Raw genomic sequence first — 13,772 nt, forward strand, 5'->3', positions numbered from 1 at the left:
CTTGACTAAGATTGTATAGTGAATGATAATAATCTTTGAATGTGTTCGCTATATCTTTAGGGTTGTGGAAAATCTGATGTGAGCTGTGGTGTCGGATGAGAAGTAGGTTAGTTGCTCTTTTTGCTATTTTGTGAGTAGTGGGATAGTTCATTCTCTTGAAGTAAATGTTGTGGTCTACTTTAGGTTCTTGTCGTAGCTCTTCACGACATAGAGTAAGGTGTTGTAGTATGCTAGGGGAGGTGGTGGTTGTGTTTTTATGTAGACACTCCAATTCAGCAATCCTTTTGTGGAGCTGTGTTATAAGGTGGGTTTTTTTTTTTCTTACACTCTCTCAAGGCTATCTGTATAAGGACGCCTCTGATAAAGGCCTTGTGAGCACACCATATGATAGTCAGGGAGATCTCCTCACTAGTATTGAGATGAAAGAACTCCTTAAATCTTTGCTTCTATCTCGTCTCTAATAAGGGGACGAGACAGAAGAAAGGTATTGTTACACCAGAGTGGTCTGCAAGCAGATTTGTTGATGTCCACAACTTCAATTGTCACTGGAGCATGGTCTGACCAAGTGATGTTATGGACATCGGTTCTAACAACATTTTGTAAAATATGCATATCCGTGAGAAAAAAAATCAATCCTTGAATAGCTATCATGTACTGTAGAATAATACGAATAGTCCTTCTCAGTGCCCCTGGTGCAGCGCCAGAGATCAAAAAGTCTTTCCTCATGGCAAAAGTTACCTAAGCAAGGTCGTTGCCTGAGGGCCGCAGAGGAGGAGTCAAGTTCAGCATTAAGCACTACATTAAAATCTCCACATATTATTAAGTAACCTTTCTGCATAGCTTTAGCCTTATGCACCACTTTACGGATAAAGTGTATAGACTTCACATTTGGTGCATATAGGTTTACCAGTGTATACACAGAATTATTAATTTCAGCAATCAGAATTATATATCGACCACGAGGGTCAGTGTGTTCCTGCAATAAAGAGAAGGTTACAGTGTCCCTTATAGCGATCATTACTCCATTCTTTTTCGTCTGATCATTTGCAGTAAATACTGTATATGTGGGAATTTCCTATGTGTGCATCTAGGTGGATTTGCACTGGCAAACTCAGTTTCTTGCACACATAGAATATCACAGTGCATGTCAGAAGCAGATTTCCAAGGCCCCCTACGTTTGTGGGGGGGCTATTAAGGCCTCTCACATTGTGAAACATGAATTTAATGTTCATTCCAAGGTAGGTGAACTATCCGTTGCCATCCAGGGGTAAGAGCTAGAAGTGAGACCAGGAAGTCATTACAATTGACCAGATGAGTAGTAAATGACAGCATTGATAGAGATGGTGGGGGAGCAAGGAACGGGGAACAAGACCATGAGCGGTCATAAAATAACTGGGTGGGATCATCCATATGGAGGTCCAATGAACAGAATACAAGGTTCATCCTGTAAATGTGGGAAGGGGGAAAAGAAATGTTCACAAATAGCCGTACAGTGGGTGCTTAATTGAACCAACATCTGGATAGTCAACTATAATTTAGGCACTTGGGTGATAACGTGCGGAAAGGCTGAGAGAGGAGGGCAGGGGTAGATCTCAGCAATAAAGTACTATTGTGCGAATTGTGTACTTATCTGTTCCGTCTTTGGTGCCGGTGGTAGTTCCGCCGGTCCTGCAGGGGGTCAGGGTCCGCTGCTTCTCCATTGGTTGGGAGGAGATGCCACTTCTTGAGCAGTTCCATGCCTTTTTCTACAGAAGCAGTCACATGCGATTCATTATTCATTTCCAGTAGGAGCTTAGCTGGAAAGCCCCACTTATACAATATCTTGTGGTTACACAGTATCTTGGTGATGGAGACTAGGTTATGTCCAGCTGTGAGCGTAGCTTGCGACAGGCCAGCATATAGAGCGATCCCTGTAAAGGGGTCCAGGAGAGACATGTGCTGTCTAGCATATCGCAGTAGCTGATCTTTCACATGGTAGAAGTGGATTCTTGCTATAACATCCTTGGGGACTTGCTCAGATAATAATGAGGGTTTAGGCAGTCTGTGCGCTCTGTCAATGATAACCTCTGCAGGTCCCAGCGTTGGAAAAGCAGTGGTCATAAGCTTTTGTAGATAAGCAGTAAGTTCAGCTGGTTTAACAGTTTCCGGAACTCCTCTAAATTTCACATTGTTTCTGCGTGCCCTGTCTTCAATATCCGCCATTTTAAGGCGCATAGCTTTTATTTCATCTTCAACATCAAAATGAGCATCAACTAGTTCATTATGTGCAAAAGTGAATTCCTCCATTTTGCGTTCCACATATGTCACTCCAGCTTTAACTGCAGACAGCTCTGCCTTAGTGGAGTGTACAAATAAAGCCATGTCCTGCTGCAGGGCCCCCTTTAGTGTTTGTAGCATCTCCTTCATAGTGGTGTCCAATATGGGTTGCCCTGACGTGGGGAAAGTATCCAGCTGCTGTGCAGATATGGAGGATTCCTCCATGCCATCTCCCTCTGCTTCTGCATCTGCCTGGGTGTCCTCACCCTCCCATATCCTTTGTTTCTGCTTGACTGGGCTCACAAAGGGGGAGGGGGGCATTGGGGAGAGTAGTGAACAGGACTCACCCAGGTCCATCTGAGCTGCATAGGCTGTGTGTCCAGGGGAAGCCGCCGCGCTCTGTGCTTCGTGGGCGCCATCTTGGATCTCTCTGCCTGCTGCTGGAGGGAAGAAATCGGTCAGTTTTCGTGGCCCCTCTCGTTCCTTTCTTTTGCTCATGGTGATCGGCGGGTGCCTGGTAGGTTCCCTGTTCAGAGGATGCTATTTTTAGGCTTGTAGGTTCGCTGTGTGCCGTGTTAGTATCCCCGCTGTGTCAGAACTCTCCTCTCACACCACCATGCACTCCGGCTGCCGGCTTCGCCCTCCCAGCACACCATCCTATAATTTAATAAAATCAGTTTAATAAAAAAAAAAAGTTTTTACATTTTGTGGAGAATCTCTTTAAAAAGGTGAATTTCTTTCATTGTACATTGATAAGGGAACCCTGCTTGGTTCCAAAAATGAGAGTTATTTGGCTAGTAGATACTGTGCTTTATCAGAAAACAAATTTCCTTATGCAGTAGTTGAACAGGTGAACATCATCTCATATATGTTAGATGTTGATATCCACGCAATCAGTACATCACCTATTCTGTACTTTCATGGCTTTTAATCCTCTGACTGGTATTTATTACTTCTTTAGGTCTATCATGAACCTGTGCATTTCAAACTGGCCATAGGTAAAAAATGCTGTACATTTGGCAGTTACCTTCAGTTCAAACTCTTCATCAATCTATTCACTAGATCCAGAGATAAAAAAACGCTCACTTCATAAACAAATCTTACTTTTTACTACTGAAGTCATACTCAATACCTTCTCCTACCTCCCATCTAGCCTTCTTTTAATTCTCTAGGATAATAAGTGCTTCACCGAATATCTAGTGATATACTATTATTCTCTTGATAACCATAAAGGAACACAGTTGATGTGGCATAACAAACATGGGATGAGCTCAGATTCAGTTCTCTGACTGGTATAGATTAGTTCTTTAGGTCTATCATGAACCTTTGCAGTTCTAGCTGGCCATATGTAAAAAACACTGTACATAGACAGCAGTTACCTTCAGTTCAAACTCTTCATCAATCCATTCAACAGATCCAGAGATAAAAACAGCTCACTTCATACCCAGATCTTCACTTTTACTACTGAAGTCATACGTAATACCTTCTCCTACCACCCATCTAGCCTCCTATTAATTCTCCAGGTCTCTAGGATAATAAGTGCCTCACCGCATATCTAGTGATATACTATTATTTTCTTGATAACCATAAAGGAACACAGTTGATGTGGCATAACAAACATGGGATGAGCTCAGATTCAGTTCTTGACACAAGCAGACAAAGAATAACATAAACTATAACTACATAAATATAAATATAAGCTATATCTAACATTAATATTAGTAAAGTAGTGAGTGTACAGCTTGTATGACAGTGTAAATTTGCTGTTTCTTCAAAATAACTCAACACACAGTCAATAATGTCTAAACCACTGGCAACAAAAGTGAGTACACTCCTACATGAAAATGTCCAAATTGGGCCCAATTAGCCCCCCCCCCCCGGTGTCATATGACTCATTAGTGTTACAAGGTCTCAGGTGTGAATGGGCAGCAGGTGTGTTAAATTTGGTGTTATAGCTCTCACTCTCTCATACTAGTAAGTGGAACTGGAAGTTCAACATGCACCACATGGCAAAGAACTCTCTGAGGATCTGAAAAAAAAAGAATTGTTGCTCTACATACAGATGGCCTAGGCTATAAGAAGATTGCCAAGACCCTGAAACTGAGCTGCAGCATGGTGGCCAAGACCATACAGCGGTTTAACAGGACAGGTTCCACTCAGAACCGGCCTCGTCATGGTCGAACAAAGAAGTTGCGTGTATGGCTCAGCATCATATCCAGAGATTGCCTTTGGGAAATAGACGTATGAGTGCTGCCAGCATTTCTGCAGAGGTTGAAGAGATGGGGGGTCAGCCTGTCAGTGCTCAGACCATAAGCTGTACACTGCATAAAATTGGTCTGCATGGCTGTCATCCCAGAAGGAAACCTCTTCTAAAGATGATACACAAGAAAGCCCACAATTAATTTGTTGAAGACAAGCAGACTAAGGACATGGATTACTGGAACCATGTCCTGTGGTCTAATGAGACCAAGATAAATGTATTTAGTTCAAATGGTGTCAAGCGTGTGTGGCGGCAACCAGGTGAGGAGTACAAGTGTGTCTTGCCTATAGTCAAGTATTGTGCTGCTGGCACTGGGGAGCTACAGTTCATTGAGGGAACCATGAATGCCAACATAAAGCAATCAGGATGACTGGGGGTTGGGACTTTAAATGAAGCAGGCAGGTGTAAAACATTTAGGCCGCGTACACACGCGGGGACTGTTCGCTCAACTTTGTCCGCTGAACAGTGTTTCGGCGGACAGTCCGCTCGTGTGTGGGCTTTCAGCGGACAGTTTCAGCGGACAGTCTGCTGAACAAAGTTTTTCGGAAATTCCGAAAAACTGTCCGCTGAAACAAAGTCCCCTCGTGTGTAGGCTTGTTCGTCAAACTAAGTTCCGCGCATGCTCAGAAAGGATTTACACGCCGAAGTTTGCATTGCAGTGTATAGGACGTCGTTTTCTAGTCCCGTCGTACGTGCCGTTCACGTCATCGCGCACGGTTTCAGCGGACTGTTCGTTCGTCGTGTGTGGGCAAGTCCGTCCATGCTAATTTTGAGCGGACTGTCCGCTGAAACTGTTTGACGGACAAAGTTGAGCGAACAGTCCCCGCGTGTGTACGCGGCCTTACATTTATTGGAAAATCAATGGTAGGTTGCATGAGGGTAATCATGAGTACACCAAGAAGACCAATATATTCCATTCAATGGATAAACATACAGCAATGACAATTGACCACTAAAAATACAAATCACATATTACAAGTGATCATTAAGTAAGTAAAACATATAGTTGGCATAAAACATGACATATAGTAGCTCTATGCATTTCGTGGATTCATTCACTCTTCAGGCGCATGCACATGGAAAACTGAATGCTGTAGTATAATAATAAGAATATCTGTAAGGTCTGACCCTGTCACGGAAAGCAGAGATTAAAATAAAGTAATTAGAACTCAACACTGAAGTGTCTATTAGGTAATTTGATCTTCACCTTTTCACTATTTGATTTATGCTGCACTTCTATTTATTCTATGTATTTCACTTTTCTAATCATTCCAACTTTCTACTCTCACTAAGTTAACCTTACCTATACACTCATTAGCATCTCATTATCCTATCCTTTACCAAGTTTAGGACAGATGACCTATTGTACCACATAATATGATCTTCCAACCTATTTTACAATCTTTCTTTTACTTTTAGCACATATAGTCACTGCTGACCATTATTCATTTTTGGAATTTCCTTTTTTGGAAACCATCTTTGTCCAGTCCTGGTCTGCCTTAACCACCTCAGCTCCCACCAGTGATACCCATATGGGGTTCTTCTGATTCATTTTGGCACATTGCTACTGCATAGATACAGATCATGTGAGTACTTTTGAGAGTGGTTTTGGGGGGTTTATCCTAGCCAATATTACTTCTAATTACTTTATTTTAATCTCTGCTTTCCGTGACAGGGTCAGACCTTACAGATATTCTTATTATTATACTACAGCATTCAGTTTTACACGTGCATGCTCCTGAAGAGTGGGTGAATCCACGAAATGCATAGAGCTACTATATGCCATGTTTTATGCCAACTATATGTTTTACTTACTTAATGATCACTTGTAATATGTGATTTGTATTTTTAGTGGTCAATTGTTATTGCTGTATGTTTATCCATTGAATGGAATATATTGGTCTTCTTGGTGTACTCATGATTACCCTCATGCAACCTACCATTAATTTTCCAATAAATTTTAATGTTTTACACCTGCCTGCTTCATTTAAATTCCCAACCCCCAGTCATCCTGATTGCTTTATTCAAATAGGGATGGAGGCAATTGACCTTACCTGGTCACCGCCTCATTTAAAGTCCCAACATTCTCTTTTTCTTCTAAATGAATGCCAACATGTTCTGTGACTCACTGAAGCAGAGCATGATCCCCTCCCTTTGCAGACTGGGCCGCAGGTCAGGATTCCAAAATGATAATGACCCCAAACACACCTCCAAGATGACCACTGCCTTGCTAAAGAAGCTAAAGTAGCTGAGGGTAAAGGTGATGGACTGGCCAAGCATGTCTCCAGACCTAAAACCTATTGAAAAAACGATCAAAAACAGCGCATCAAAGGGACTAGTAGATTGATGTGAAAAAGACTTTAAAATGTCATTTATTAAATGTAAAAAATGAACACAGACATCTGATCCCTGCAGGATCTCAAACACATAAAAAACACCAATCATAAAACGGACAGATGTTTGATAATGAAAAGCTCCTCAGATCTCTCAATTATAACTTTGGAAAGGTCAAAACCAAAGACCAATGTGCACAGCTTTCGAATGCCTAATGAATGCAATCAATCATCTGAAAGAACCCAAAAAGTCAGTGTAAACGAATGGAACAACGTTCCTAGGGACACTCACTTCATAGGTGTTCAATGGGCTGCAGAGCTGATGAGTCCAGTCTGATGACCGAGGGGGAGGTGTTTATTTCAGCTCCATCTGAAGCGTTCGGCTTGGAGGCAGAGGTGTAATGCTGCACACTAGGTGGTAAGGATCAAGCTTAGTCACCAGATGATATCAGCTGTACACATAGGCAGCTTGGAGAACGCTGCACTGCTTGCAGTGCCGCTTGTCCGAGCGGCTGTGGATCACATGAGAGGCTTATCACGTGGAAGGCTGTGAAGGGGAAGGTTGCTATGCCGACTCTCCTGCTTACATGTTTCGCGCTCCTGCGCTTTGTCACAGCTGATGTGTACAGCTGATATCATCTGGTGACTAAGCTTGATCCTTACCACCTAGCGTGCAGCATTACACCTCTGCCTCCAAGCCGAACGCTTCAGATGGAGCTGAAATAAACACCTCCCCCTCGGTCATCAGACTGGACTCATCAGCTCTGCAGCCCATTGAACACCTATGAAGTGAGTGTCCCTAGGAACGTTGTTCCATTCGTTTACACTGACTTTTTGGGTTCTTTCAGATGATTGATTGCATTCATTAGGCATTCGAAAGCTGTGCACATTGGTCTTTGGTTTTGACCTTTCCAAAGTTATAATTGAGAGATCTGAGGAGCTTTTCATTATCAAACATCTGTCCGTTTTATGATTGGTGTTTTTTATGTGTTTGAGATCCTGCAGGGATCAGATATCTGTGTTCATTTTTTACATTTAATAAATGACATTTTAAAGTCTTTTTCACATCAATCTACTAGTCCCTTTGATGCGCTGTTTTTGATAGTTTTTTCTGCTGCATCCATTTTTTGCCAAGTCCATAATGGGTTAACAGCCGCACATTGAGACCATCTACAGGACATTTATTTAAATAAACAAACATCCCACGAGATAGTCAAACGCTCTTAAAGAGACCATTCATTTGTGCGCCAACTTTATATTGTTTTCTAAAACCTATTGAGCATCTGCGGGGCATCCTCAAATGGAAAGTGGAGGAGTGCAAGGTCTCTTAGCCCTTGTACACTAGGTCGGAGATTCCGACGGAATGTGTCCTATCGGACTGTTTTGTCGGATATTCCGACTGTGTGTGGTCTCCATTGGACTGTTTCTGTCGGAATATCTCCGACGGACCAACTTTTCCAAATTGCAGGTAAAATTTTCCGACAAAATGCTCCGATCGCACATACTCCGATCATGTGTAGCCTACTCCGACGGACAAAGTGCCACGCATGGTCAGATCAAATTCCTAGACCAAAGCTATTGGCTACTAGCCTGAACATAGTCCCGTCGTAACTAAATAACGTCATCACGTTATGTACAATCGGATTTTCCGACAACTTTGTCCGACCATGTGTATGCAACAGTTTCAGACAAAATCCGTTGGACAAAATCCAACGGATTTGGTTGTCAGAATGTCTGACCGTGTGTACAAGGGCTAACATCCACCAGCCGTGTGATGTCGTCATGGAGGAGTGAAAGAGGACTCAGGAGGAAACCTGTGAAGCTCTGGTGAACTCCATGCCCAAGAGGGTTAAGGCAGTGCTGGAAAATAATGGTGGTCACACAATATATTGACACTTTGGGCCCAATTTGGAGATTTTCACTTGGGGTGTACTCACTTTTGTTGCCAGCGGTTTAGACATGAATGGCTGTGTGTTGAGTTATTTTGAGGGGACAGCAAATTTACATTGTTATACAATCTGTACACTCATTACTTTATATTGTAGCAAAGTGTAATTTCTTTGGTGTTGTCACATGAAAAGTTGTAATAACATATTTACAAAAATCTGAGGGGTGTACTAACTTTTGTGAGATACTGTATATGTGTGTGTATGTATATATATATATATATATATATATATATATATATATATTAGACATGTGCATTAATTTTCGTCCGAATGCATTTTCGTCCGAATTTCAGGTAAGTACAGAATCCGAAAAATGAAAAATCCGACATAAATAGATGCTTTATTTTCGTTTTTTGTTGTGACAACAGTTGGATATAGATAGGAGATTCGACATGATGCTGACAATAACAATCTGTGTCTATAGAACCTGTGGTCGAATGTGTCTAACCTTACCCTATTAGTCCAGAATTATTCTACATAGAGAAAAGATTTGACATAGAGAGAAAAGATTGCTGCTGGAATTGGGTGGGGGAATTAAAATAAAAATAATGATGATGATGAATGTTATTGGCTGATTGTAACCAAAGAGGAGGAGCAGTAAAATAGCTAGAACTAAGTACACACGTACATCCAGCTTACTTGCACTTATGATTGCTAGCAGAGAGAGAGAGACACACACTGAATAATTTCAGAAGACAGTCAATCTTAGCTGGTCCGTTTGTCAGAGAACCTGAATTATTTAGCAATTAAGCATAAGCACAGCAGCAGAACAATAGAGAAGCAAGCTACCGTTCAACTTAACTTTTTCATAATAATCTGCTGCTATTGTGTTATTGTGCTTGTGTGTTGTAAACCTGATAGTGATGTTAGTGTTGTTAGTGTTGTGATAACCTCAGAGGCTGCCCGTGTTGTGTGTGTGTGGGGGGGGGGGGGGGGGGGATTTATCATTATAGATTCTATATTATAGATTGAGATTCTATATTTATTCTATATACCCTATCTTGTTACCTGTCTGATCAGTGATCACTCTCACCAGTCCATTTTCTGTTGGAACTATATACATTCAACAGGAATGACAAAGATTCAACAAAGCAGTGAAAAACACACAAACGTCATCTTTGGATTATGGTGTCTGTCGAAAGTTCTAAGAGGATTCAACGGAGCAGCTAAACTATACAGAGTCATACAGTTCAGCTGTTCCGTCAAATCTTCTCTGAACTTTCGACAGACACCATAAGCCTTCAATGACAGATTCGACCTTAATTAATTTGGATTTTCGGAAATTTTTTACCGAAAAACGAAATAAATAAAATTGAATATCAGGAATAACTAAATAAATTTATTTTTCAGACGAAAACTAAATTCCGAAATGAAATATTTCAGTGTGCACATGTCTAATATATATATAGATAGATAGATAGATAGATATAGATATATATATATATAATGCACTGTTTAATTAGGCAACTATGTGGCAGAGGAAGTTTAATGTGAATAAATGTAAAGTTTTGCACTTGGGGGGCTAAGAATTTGCAAACTGTACTCCATACATACTAGGGGGATACAACTGAGGGAATCAATGGTGGAGAAGGATCTGGGTATTTTGGTAAAACATAAGCTTAATAATAGCATGCAAAGCGAGCAAAATCCTTCCTTGTGTTAAGAGAGGTATAGGCTACAGAGAGAGGTATCATTTTACAAATCATTAGTAAGACCTCATATGGAATATGCAGTTCAGTTTTGGGTACCAGTTCACAAAAGGGTATTGGGGACCTGGAGAAAGTGCAGAGAAGAGAAACCGAACTGATAAAGAGTCATGGAGGAGCTCAGCTATGAGGAAAGATTAGAGGAACTGAATTGAATTAAAAGATCTGAACAAATTAATGGGGTGGGTAGCTACATGGCAAATGAGGTTCAATGTAGAAAAATGTAAAATAATGCATGAGGGTGGCAAAAATAGGAATGTGATCTATACAATGGGGGATAACCTCTGGGGGAATCTAGGATGGAAAAGGGCCTGGGAGTCCTGGTAGATGATAGGCTCAGCAATGGCATGCAATGCCAAGCGGCTGCTAACAAAGCAAACAGGATATTGGCATGCATTAAAAGGGTGATCAACTCCAGAGATAAAATGATAATTCTCCCACTCTAAAAGACTCTGGTCTGGCCGCACCTGGAATATGCTGTCCAGTTCTGGGCACCAGTGCTCAGGAAGGATGTACTGGAAATGGAGCGAGTATAAAGAAGAGCAACTAAGCTGATATAGGGTCTGGAGGATATTAGTTATGAGGAAAGGTTGCGAGCACTGAACTTATTCTCTCTGGAGATGAGACTCTTGAGAGGGGATATGATTTCAATATACAAATACCATATAGGTGACCCCACAATATGGATACAACTTTTTCACAAAAGGGAGTTTAACAAGACTTGTGGCCACTCATTAAAATTAGAAGAAAATAGGTTTAACCTTAAACTACATTGAGGGTTCTTTACTGTAGGGCGGCAAGGATGTGGAATTCCCTTCCACAGGCGGTGGTCAAAGTGAGGGGCATTGATAGTTTCAAGAAACTATTAGATAAGCACCTGAATGACCTCAACATATAGGGATATACAATGTAATACTGACACATAATCACACACATAGGTTGGACTTGATGGACTTGTGTCTTTTTTCAACCTCACCTACTATGTAACTATGATTCTCTTTTGAGAATAGGAGATTAAGGGGGATGGATTTGGAGGGGAACCTGTTAGGAATATTCTCTTGTGATCAGTCAAAACTCCAGATGTATTGAGAAGCAGACAATTTATTTCTGATGTGGCCCACAAAAGGGAGACATGCTTACAGGACAAGCTGCAGAAAACAGTCTCACAAAAATAATGTGTCTTCCCCTCCTTATCCCTACAAGAATACCACCTCTATGCTTCTATTGGCTGAGGAAACATAAATAATGTGTCGTGGTACGCGATAGTACTTTATTTTGATATTCATGTTTCACGTACAATTTTAGGCTATCATATTTAGTTAAACCTAATCATCCTACAACTTACTATGGAGTTAGTTAAGACAAAACAATACAAGTTAATAGAATAATGTGCTCAGAAGTAACTTTTAAAAATCAGTCTCAGGAATATTGTTTTTCTAATAGTCACACAATAAACATTTAAAACTTTTCCAACATTCCCTCCTCTTTGTGTGACTATTTTATCTCAACACATTTCGATGATAGTCCCTGTGTTATACACTTTCGGACTGTATGTCATTAAGTTGAGCTTCAATGTCCACATAGGTCTCCTCAGAGGTAGAGAGGGTTTGATATATTGTTCTTGAGACTGCAGTTTCAATCAGTTTTTGTGAAAGTCCTCAAATACAGGGAATGCAGCAGCATCTGCAAGTGACCAAAACAGCCAAAGCCACAGCGATTGAGATAAACATGATGTGGTAAATCCAGTCCAGTCGAACCATCCTTCAAGCCAGGTTGCGAATGGATCATTAATACCTGAGTCTTCCGCTAATTCATTTGATAGCGCAGTCAGTCCTTCCAAGGCTCTGGTCTAGGGATGAGCCGAACACCCCCCGGTTCGGTTCGCACCAGAACTTTCGAACGGACCCCAAATTCGAACGAACTTTAGAACCCCATTGACGTCTATGGGACTCGAACGTTCGAAATTAAAAGTGCTATTTTTTTTTATTTTCAAAAGATTTTATTGTAGAATAATACAATAACAGATATTGATAACAACCATTGTATATGAGATACAGAGAGTTGACGGACCAAGGAAAAATAAGACAAACAGGAAGTGCCCGGATAAATTGAAAAACATGTGTTACTAACAGAGGAAAGAGAAGGAAAAAGGAAAAGGCCTATGGGCCTGGGGCCCAGTTGCTGTATACTATACATTCCTAATCGCTAGGTCCGGTAGGTCCGGGGGCATCCCGTCCCCTCTCGACACCTCAGTGGGCTGTGTCGAGTGGGGACGCCACGCCAGATAAAACAGTGTAAGGTAAGGTAGAGTGAGAGTGCAATTTAGTCCCAATGCGGTTGTAAAAATAATCAGGAAGAAGAGAAGGGAAGAGAAACAGGTAAGATAGAGGAGGAAATTGATGGAAATGCGTGAATCGAAAAACCTGAGCTGCAGGATAATCAGAGCTAACTTACAAATACTGTATGAGAGATAGTACACTGAACCAGTGACTTTCGCTGCCGGCTCTACTTGGTCTGGGGATGATGGATTACTAGTTAGACAAGCTTAATACATTTTGGGTGTGATAACCAGGAAGACCATTGTTTGTTGAATCTAGATTCTGTCATGTGTACTCTGGAGAAAAGAAATTCCATGCGACAATGAACATTAAGTGTGTTAATAAGCTCAGTTAGGGTTGGAGGGAGGGGGTTTTTCCACGCACGAGCTATGAGCAGGCGCGCTGAGATTAAGACGTGGTGTACCACGGGTAGACAGGAGGAGGGCCAATATTGGGAATCCAGACCAAAGAGAGCCATTCGCGAGGTCAGCTGTTGGGGAGAGTTGGTTAAGGTCTGAACCAGAGAGGAAACTTGTAGCCAAAAGGAACCAATAGCCGGGCAGCTCCACCAGATGTGAAATGGGTCCCCGGTGGAGTTGCAGTTTCTCCAGCACTGTGGGGAGTGGGTGGGGAAGATGGTCGCTAACTTTTGCGGTGTATAGTACCACCTATGAAACAGTTTCATGACCGCTTCCCAATGTGTAATGTTTTTGGAGATGACTAGTGGGGTGCGAAGTACGCGATGCCAATCTTCCATGGGGAAAGAGCAATGTAGCTGGGATTCCCAGTAGAGTATGCTCGAAGATTTTGAGGATGAGGTGGGTCTGGAGAGGAGTTTGTAGATGAAGGATATGCCCTTTAAAACAGTAAGAGGGCGGTTATAGAAATGGAGAAGCTCCTTGGAGGTGGGGTCTGGAGTCGTCAAGCTTTGAGAGATGATATGTCGAAGC

This window comes from Lithobates pipiens, unplaced genomic scaffold (genome assembly GCF_037356315.1).
Source record: "Lithobates pipiens isolate NorthernLeopardFrog02 unplaced genomic scaffold, aLitPip1_a1.2 Scaffold_8, whole genome shotgun sequence".
Lineage (NCBI taxonomy): Eukaryota > Metazoa > Chordata > Amphibia > Anura > Ranidae > Lithobates > Lithobates pipiens.